Raw genomic sequence first — 10,358 nt, 5'->3', positions numbered from 1 at the left:
CAAATCTTGCTTCTCCTATCTCAACCTCTCTATTAGTAGTATTGTTTATTTCATGTTTTTACACTATATTATGGTTTGCAGAACAGCTTGCATATTTCAAAAGTATTTATATACCCAAAAGAAACATAGACGATTAACTAAGGAGGTGGTTTGTAAGAGAACAACAAAGTGAGACTGAATGCTTTGCTTGACATTTGTAACTCTTGTATCAAGTTTGAAGAAGAGGACTTTATAAGTTACTCTTTCTCTGAGATGAATGCTTTTCCAAATTATCACTGCTAATGAACCAAATTCTTACCGTCACCTAATGTCTATGCCACCCTCCAAGCAGAACCATTGTTCATTGAAACAGTTGGTGAATGGCTTTATGGATAGACCATCTTAATACACACACCATTTCTTAAATGAATCTAACCTGTTCTCTGTGGGCTGAGAATGAAGTCACTCACTCAAGTCAAATAGCTTTGACCATAGCAGGAAGTCTGTATCCAACAATCGAGCCTACAATTCATTTCTTGGTATAGCAGAACTATCAACTCTCAGCTTAGTTACAATGGAGGTAAAATCCTTTGGTGATGTGAGGGTTATTAAAGTATACAGCCTTATTACAATGAAACCCAATGTCTAAAACTTGTTCTTATTTTGGGCTTGTACCACAGTAAGAGCCAAGATTTTAAACTCTACTAAATACAAAACAAACAAAAAGACTTTATATATTCATATTCATTTAAGAAAATACTAGTACTGATGTATTATTTTTAAGTATACAGCTAATACATTTGGAGTTATTTAAAATTTATATTGAGAAAAATGTATTTTCACTATTGCTGTAGAAGAGCATCTACATAAGACTGTTAAATCGATTGTTGATTTATATCAAACAACTTTTATAATACCTATTTTTATTGTTATAATATTTTATAAATTTTAAGGAATATGATAAGAAAGATATTGTAGGTATTGAAGGGGGGCTTTATGGGTGGAGTGGTGGTACAAAAGGGGAACAAGAATGTGTTTCAATTCTATTTAATTAAAAATGTTTTTAAATGTTAACAAATTGAGATAAATTGAAATTATGTAACTTTTCTCATCATAATGCAATAAAAGTTTAAAAAAATAAAATGAGTATTCTGACTCCTTAAAAAAAAAAAAATACAGAGTTAGAGATGGCTCAGAGGTTAAGTGTGCTAGCTGCTTTCCCAAATAAGTGTGCTTGGGTTCCTAGTGCCCACATAGCAGCTTATAACTGTCTGTAACTCCCATTCCAGGGGGTCTGGTGCCTTCTACTGGCCTATTTGAGCAACAGATGTATACATGGTCCACAGACATACCTGCAGGCAAAACCCTCATACATAAAAATGAATAAATTTAGAAAAGACATTTGGAAATAATGCCACAATTTTTTTCCCAGTGGAAGAAGTACTATACTGAGAGAAAGAAAGGAACTCAGAATAATTATGTTTTGATTTACTCCTCTCTAATTATTAGTGATATACATATGTTCTTATATAACTAATGATCACTCATATGATTTCTTTTCAAAATTGATTAGAAGTCAGGATAGAAATAACAATACTACATGATTGTGGGGAGCCTTGAAGCTGGACAGGCATTCGCCATGGCAAGATGGCGCCTACTTCCGCTGTTGAGTAAACAACTGTTTGCGCATGTGCATGGAGTGAAAAGGATGCCATGTCACGGCCCATCCCGGGTCGTTATGTAGGGTAATGAGCGAACAGCCAATCATGAGCAGACACGCCACGCAGTGGGCAGATATGCCACACTGTGGTGTATATAAGCAGTGCGGATACTGAGCTCGACCCTTTTTTCTATGGATGGAGACAAATAAACGTTGCTGCAGAAGGAACCTAGTGTCCGCGGTGTGTCTTCTTCCCGGCGACCGCGCGGGCTACACATGATCACACTCATAAGTATTTTAAAGTTCATTTTTTTAAAAAATTGAGAATAGGCTAGAATCTGGAGAGAGTGGGGACAGTAGGGAATTATAAAGATGAGAACATGTAAACTTCTGTAGTTTGACAAAAAGATTAATGTCCTGCTTTCTCTGGTAGAAATAATTAACACTAATATAGTATACACCTCAGAACAGTTAGAAGGACACCTTTGATTGCAGTTACTTGAGCTCATTACTTTTGTCACTGCTGCAAGTTAATCCTCAACAAGTAGCGACTTAATGGAGCTTTATTCAGATTCATTTGGGCTCATGTTTGAGGGCGATCCATCATGTCACAGAATGCATGCTGTGGAAGTGGCTTACAGCTGTGGCAGCAGGCATGTGAAGATGCTTGCTTACCATCTCAGCAGACAAAGAAGCTGACAGACACTGAGGTCAGATCCGAGTGGGTAGTGCATCTAGAAACCTCAAGTTCGGAATCCCAGGGACCCATATTTTTTGTTTCCAGACCCCACTTCCTAAAGACTCTACAACCTCTCAGTGTTCTTAGCTGGAGCCAGGTGTTCAAATACGTGTTTGTGCATGTTAGGGACTTTCACATTCAAATGATATCATTACCCTAAAGAAGAGGTGAAACTATAAGATGAATATGCTAATTATCCAGTCAATCACCACTCATGACATACATTTGTACATAAGCATAAGAATTAAAACATCTCATTGTATTCTACAAATGTGTGAAGTTACTATGTATCAATAGGATATAAATAAGGACTCTGTGGTGTTTGAGCAACTGGCTAGCCATTATCTACATGTATGGCAGTAAGGACAAGAGCATGATCTGAAATAACATAAAATTAATTGGTTAGTGCAGTTTAGATATTTTCCCTTTAAGGGAAGGAATGGAATAGGCAGAAAGACATCTGTTTGATATGTATAAATATTATTTAAAGCCATTTTCTAAGTAAGATTGGTCTTTCAGATCAAAAATGTTTGCAAGTAGGGGATTCAGAGCTACAAAATAGGATATGTCCACATTTACATGTCAAATGGAAAAAAAAATCAAAAACCAAAGAGAAACAAACAAAACTCAGAAAGGAATTTGAGAAATAAAAGTCAATTAGAAGAACCAAAATTTTAAAAGAAAATAAATGAGAGATTGACTCTATTGCTGAACTAGAAGAATTAAAAGCTGTATGAATCATAGAAGAGCTGCCAAAGACCAAGGAGGTAGATCCAGACCAGTGGGCATCAAATTTGGCAAATGTATTGTGGTAACAGCTGTTTCTAACAGGCATGAAAGTGAAATCATTTGGGAATGACTTGGGAGATAAAAGAGAGATGAACAGGCAGAGAAAGCAGAACCTGTTGTTGATTTCTTGTCCTGTGAAAGTGGCCACAGAATTGTTTTAGTACATTAAAAGTAAGAAAAGAGAATCTTAGCTTTGTCAAATTAGAGCAGTTTTTAAATAGCTGTCATTGAAATGGTGGCAAGATACATAGTTATAAGGGAGAAAAAGGATTCAGTTTATCCTAGAGTGAAATCCCTGAAGGAAGAAGGAATCCACTCCTGAATCAAGGTTTTCAATTGCAGAGGTATGATCACTGGAGCCAGGTGGGTAACACACAGATGTAGCTGCACTTTGAGACCTGACAAAGGCCATTGAGCAGGCTCATGCTTGATCGCTTTAATAATCTAATCGCTCATGATCAAGTTTATCTCTATGCTTAGTCGGTGGGATGAGTAGTGTAGTGGAGTTACAATCCCCAAGCATAAACTTGAATTCTTTTTATTGATTTTTTTATGGATGAATGAACCATAAAGTATTTCTCCATATAAGTTTCACACACAATGTCCTCAAAACACACCCCCACCATTAGCAGCTACTCACACAGATATTCACCCTAACAAGCCTCTACTCACCTCATATGTTTTCATCGAGGGCTCAAATCATCAACATAGCTACAGTAATAATGACCACCAGCAGAGTGGTCACTCTTTAATCATCAAACATTTGGGTCATGTGACTCAGCATCTATTAACATTGCTGGTATCCCTGTAAACTATGCCATTTCTCATGATGCTCACAGCCAACAGGACAACAGATCTCTGACCCTACCCAAGCCTATATTAATTATTATATTGACTTACACTTAGTAACAACGAGCATCAACTGCTTGTAGAAGTTACACATGTTTCTATTTGACCCAAAGAAGTGAGTGGCTGCCTACATTTATTTTAGGGTGTGTTATGCTTTCTATGCAGAACTTCTGAGACATTACAAGAACATAAAACAAATCCTAAGGGTATACGAAATAATATTCATATACTGCATTTGTTGTTAGTAGGATAGGTTGTCAAAGTTATAAGAAAACAAGATACCATATAATGCCTTGGTATTTGCTAAGTAAACATATTTATTTCAATAAAAATATTCACACACCTATTTTTTTAATATCTGTAGAGTAATGAAGAGAAATCTCAAAAAGGAGTATTGTCTAGATTTTCTAGTGGGGGGGCATCATGGAAACTAATTTATTTTAATGAAAATTGCACAGCATGTTGTGAGGTGTTTTGAGGAGAAGGCTACTCAGAAGAAAATAAAATTAATCATGTGTATGAGACAGCTATCTCTTCAATGAACTAGAAAATAATAGCATGAGGTTTTAATCAAAAGGGACACATACTGTATTATAATATATAGATTGTCTTTTACAGGTTGGGATGATCAGGTATTTGGTGATACAATTCACTATGAATATTTAGAAATTAAGTGGTGTGTTTACTAGAAAAGAGTAATTTTTTTTTAAATTAAAGGCTATAGTGGGAAAACAATTGTATTAACAGAGGCCAGCGATGGACTCACAGGGAGATGAAATGCTTGTGTAGCATCATGCCAAGAAAATGACTCAATATATGAAACACACACAAACCACTACTTCCACTCACTCCCCAAACCCTCCCCCACACACACACACTATAGAACATAGGATATTCTGAAGCCATTGCAAAACTATGCCCGTGTTCCTTGGATGTCTTATAACTTCCTCAGAATAAACTTTTCTCACACATTTGCTTTTGAATAAATATGTACACATGATAAGTATGTTTGTTATATTTTCTTCAGTTATGAGATATTGGGCATTTAAAGATTAGCTTTCTGTGATTTAAGTCATATTGCCTAGTTGACCTGTGGAGCACCGATGTCAACATCAGTGTCACTATTGTCAACACTAGTGTCAAATTATAACAGCTCAGTAGTTGGAGGTGATGGCAGCAATCACAGAGGCAACACTTGTCATGCTTCATGACTACTTGCTCATTGCCTGAGCATTAGGTATTTGGAAAACTGTCACTCAGGGCCATCCATACCTGGTCCTGCCCAACTCAAGTTTAGATAATTTTTTAAAAATTATTATTTTGTTGGATTGACCATATGTACACAACACAATGTCCCCAAGCTAGAAAGCATTACAAAAAAATGGAATGGGGTCACAGATTTATTGAAATGGTTTCTTTCTCAGGGATGTGGAATGCAGCAATGTGACCAGTGTTTTGTGTCTTATGTAAATAGGGTAAATATCTTTACATAGAGAGTTGAAACTTTGATTAGCCTAAAATATCTCATAATTATTTTAAGTTATTTCAAATTAATGAACAAAAGTAGAGGGGTGAGCTGAGGGAGAACTTCATAAATTTCATCTTTCTTTCTTACCCTCTCTCCCCAATAATTCCTCGTTCTGGCCTTCTCTTCCCTCTCCTCTACCTTTACCCCCTTCTTCTCTCCTCCCTTTTCTACCTCCCCTTCTCTTCTTCCTCCCTCTCCTATTCTTCTTCCTTTCTCATGTCTTTCTGGCAATCAGTTTACTTATCTAACTAACGAGACACTACATAAACAAAAAAATAATAGCAATGAGCATTCATTTAGATGTCAGGTGAGTAAGAAAAGTCCACAAAAGAGAAAGAGAGGAGAAAGGACATCAGTGAGTGAGAGCATGAGAGATTTGGGGAGGATCCAAGAGGATGAGGGCAAGCAAAGCACAATGATACACATGTATGAAAAACTCACAATGAAACTTTTATTTGGTATGCCAAATTAAAAATAATGTAAAAGAAATTTGGAGGGATATGTTGAACCTGAATTAATGTGCATATATAATTGAATCATCACACTTGCCTTATTTATGTTTATATTTTTGATGCTTCAATGTATCAGTTAAAGATAAATGTAATTTTAAAATATACAAAACTATTTAGGCAGCCTATTTCCTATTGCTTATACTCTTAAAGGATTCCTGTCTTAAACAAAGGGTTACATATTTGTCTTTCTGCAGTTCTTATGGCAGGCTGTTAGTTCTGCTTTTAATTTTCTCTTTCTTAGAACAGAATTTTAATAAATTGAATAGAACCAATAAAAGGACTACTACTTGAAAACATTGTCATGTTTGTTTCTTGTTCATTACTGATTAACCTCATTAAGATTCTCACAGCAATGGGAGTATAGACCCTTGGTCCGGGGGAGGTTTGATGTCCCAGAGTTGGGGGATGCTGGAAAGATGGGGTGGGAGAATGTGGGTGCATGGGGAGCACTCTCATACAGGCAAAAGGGAGGATGAAGGGCAGATGTGGGTTGGGGGTGCTGGTGGAGGGGGTAACCGGGAAGTAGGATATCATTTGAGATATAAGCGAATGGAATGATTAACAATAATTTTAAAAAGGAAAAAAAAGTTTCTCTTCTCTTTTTAATCTCTACTATGTTTAGGTTCTGATCTCTTCTATACTACCTGCTTAGTGGATCTGATGGAGTTGAAGCCCGATGACCTGCTCACAGACAGTCATATTTGGAAATAGGGTATATGTCTAGAGAGACACTTCATCTCATGGTGTGGGCTTGGATCATTGTTAGTGCTACAGAGGTGAAGCCAGATCACCTGCTCACAGACAGTCATACTAGGGAATAGGGTATATGTGTAGAGAGACACTTGATTGCACGTGTGGACTCAGAATCCTGCGGCTGCTCAGTAGCAGGATGTAGAACATTCTACAATGCATGGAAGAATCACACGCGGTGCAGGAATGCTTTGTTTTAAAGAACAATGGCATAGCAGTTAAGAATCAGTGTGTGTGCAGTGGTGGTGCACGACTTTAATCCCTGCACTTGGGAGGCAGAGGCAGGCAGATTTCTGAGTTTGAGGCCAACCTGGTCTACAAAATGAGTTCCAGGATAGCCAGGGTTACACAAAGATTTGGGTTGAAAGTTTTGTGAGTGAGTTGGTATCTCTATTCTCCACTGGGGTTTCTGCCTTAGCCAAAGGTGGTCTCTTCAGGTTCCATATCCCCAATGTAATAAGCTTGTAGTTTTATGCCATGATTCAGTAAAACTGACAAGTTCTACTCTTAGAATTCAAAAATAAAGCATATTAAGAATAAACTTAGAGAACTGCCAGTATTTCCTCCATGCTTACAAATCGTTTTCCTTGTATACGACAGAGATAATTCCTTTCTAGCCCACTCTCTATGGGACACATCACCTTCATAGGAGCATTTGTGTGTGGTAGGGAAGTAGAGAGAGTTCATAGGACTGTCCAGATATGCAGTCCCCTGTGCTCTCTCTGTACTACTGCTGTCAGACAGGCTCTCTCCATCAACTGGAAGCTTGCTGTTTGAGTAAACTGACTGGCCAGGGAGCATTCCAGGCCTGCCTAGCTCTCTTGACCAAGTTGAAATTACAGTGACACTCAGTTTTATTCAGGCTTTTATTTGATTCCAACTTGGGCCCTCATGCTCATATAACAAGTATTCTTATCCACTAAGCCACTTCCCCAGTCCTGGAGAGCATTGTTTAACAAATTATTGTGTGTTTATTTATTTATTCAGTCTTAGTACTCATAACACTAGTTTCTCCTGTTGAATAATGGTGATAATATCAGCCACTTAGACAATGGTTTGTTTTGTAGCTGTTGGATCATTCCTTGTCATCTCTACCTTTCCTAATGGTTCTGTAGCAGACTTTCTTCAAGCTCATGTTGATGCCATTGAGATCAACAATGCATACAGTCAACAAATGTAGTCTAAAATGTTTGTTTCATTTGGACTCATGGACCCACCTAATTGACAAGAAGGGAATTGTGGTTTTATTCCATGAGTTTGCTATTGCAGGATGCCTGTGGCAGTACCGTATCCGCAGTTGAAAATGCAATTGCTTTTATATTGAAGTTCTCCTATATTGGGTTAAAAAACATTCTTTATTCAAAACATCACAATATGAGCTCTTTGGTTCTTCCAGGAAGGAAGCATATCATTGATTTTGACAGTAACTCCAATACATACATCTATGAATTTAAATTTAATAATTTTTCCCTTAGAAGTACATTTTGTAAGCATAGAAAAACCATAAAAAATCAAGAATAAACAAATGTAAGTTTTATTATTGAAAAATACCACAAGATTTATGTATAAGCATAGTGAGTCACAGACATGAGATTTTACAATCTAATGGATCTCAAGGTTATCAAAACTTAGAAGCTTTACATTTATCCCAGCTAATTTTACATTGAAGTTGGTGTCTTATTTCTGTCAGAATCTGGAAATTCCTATCTATTTCCTGTTTCCATTCAGTGCCTTCATTGTAAAGTATGTTTGGTGAGTAACTGAATAGTGAATGAATAAATTATAGCTCTGAAGAGAAACTTATACTTACATTTTAAAAAGCATTGGCCAAACAGTCTGCACATACTTCAAAGAGAGGCATTCTTCATTACAGAGGATGACAAGATGCCCAGAAAAAGTTAGAGGCTCTGGGCTTTGTAGATGTAAAATTTAGCTTGGATCAGCTCAGAGTTTATGTCTGTGGGAGAATTTCAGGTTATTTCAGAGAATTTAGATCAATGCTACTTAGTGAGACATCCTGTCATGCTGGACACACAGTATTTATATGGCTTATTTTGTCTTCGAGACACATAAAGCTGTTTCGTACTTGGAATATAGCTACCAACTGAGACACTATACTCTTTGAATTATATAAATTGGATTAATGTTCACTGAAGTAGCTGCACACACTGGTCAGTAGCACTCTAGGAGGTCTGTGTAATGGGAATGCAGAAACAGGAAGCCAACTCTGAGTTCCAAGACACAAGTAAAAGATGGGACTTTCCTATGTTTTTAGTTCTTAATCATGTGTTCCTTTGGTGAATACCTATGCTGCAATATTATACATCCGGTACCATGCCAACATCAGTCAATTATGATGGATGCAAGGACTTAGAAAGTTTGCCACTCAGGGACGTTTCCTGAAAATATGCATAATGAATACTCCAGCTGGGAGAGAAATCAGCCAAATAAGCACAGATATAAAAAGTTTGGAACTACTGATGAAGCAAGTCACAGCATTGTCCAAATACGGCATGTACATAGAGATGGGACAAAGCACGTGCCAAACGTTCTGGGTTTATAATCAGGAGAAACCAAGACTGTGAGTGTTTGACATACTAAGTGGGGTTTCACTTCAGATTGACTCTACTGGGTAAAATAAAGCAGTCTTCCTCCCTGCTGGATAGCCCAACATAAGATTAAGTGTGGGCATACCCAGGGTCTGCATCTCTGCTTATTTTATCTCTGCCTTGAAGATGTATATTTTCAGAATGTTTTGTGATGTATTTTTGATGTTGATTCTTGTAATACTTTTGAGTTTACAATCACTATTTTTCTGCAATTGAATTGTGTGAAGAATATGTGGACCTAAGTTAATATCATTTTATAGTTAATGATGGGGAAGCCAGGACTTGACATATATTCTTGAAAAATGACAGTTGGGCTCTTTCTACATGCATTTTCTGTTCCTCCACTGGTGCTAATAATGAAGATGATAACCACAGTGAAGGAGTATTGATTATGATGCTGCTCGCCATCTCCATGATGAAATACACTGTGGTGTTGACACAGTCAACGATATTTACTCTAGTATTTCATAGTGGAGAATATTATCTTCCGATATTATATTGCAATTTTTATACATTCTGTATTTGAAATGGTAATGTCCATTAACAACCTTATGTCATGTGCAAGTACATGTTGAATGTCCAGATACGCAACCCCCTCATCCATGTAGGCAACCCCAATTCAATACAGTGGGTCAGAAAAATAGAAAGATGTGAAAATGGCATGGACATTGGAGAGAGTGGATACGGTAGAAGAGAAGGCAGAGACTGGGTGAGATGGCAGCAGCAGAGACGTTGATAAAAAACATAGAAATAATTATAAGAGAACAAATCCACTAAAAATATGGATTAATTTAAAAAACAAGAAAATGTAAAATCCATGAACAGATATTCACTGGAAAGAATGTATAGGTGATACATTAGCATGTAAAACTTGTTCTACATAATTAGCTCATAATGCAGCACAATTTAAAACCAGGAGGTAGCTTCAAGACAAGCTACTACA

The sequence above is a fragment of the Mastomys coucha genome, unplaced genomic scaffold (assembly GCF_008632895.1).
Source record: "Mastomys coucha isolate ucsf_1 unplaced genomic scaffold, UCSF_Mcou_1 pScaffold16, whole genome shotgun sequence".
NCBI lineage: Eukaryota > Metazoa > Chordata > Mammalia > Rodentia > Muridae > Mastomys > Mastomys coucha.
The sequence above is the reverse complement of the archived record's forward strand: the minus strand, read 5'-3'. Positions refer to the sequence as shown.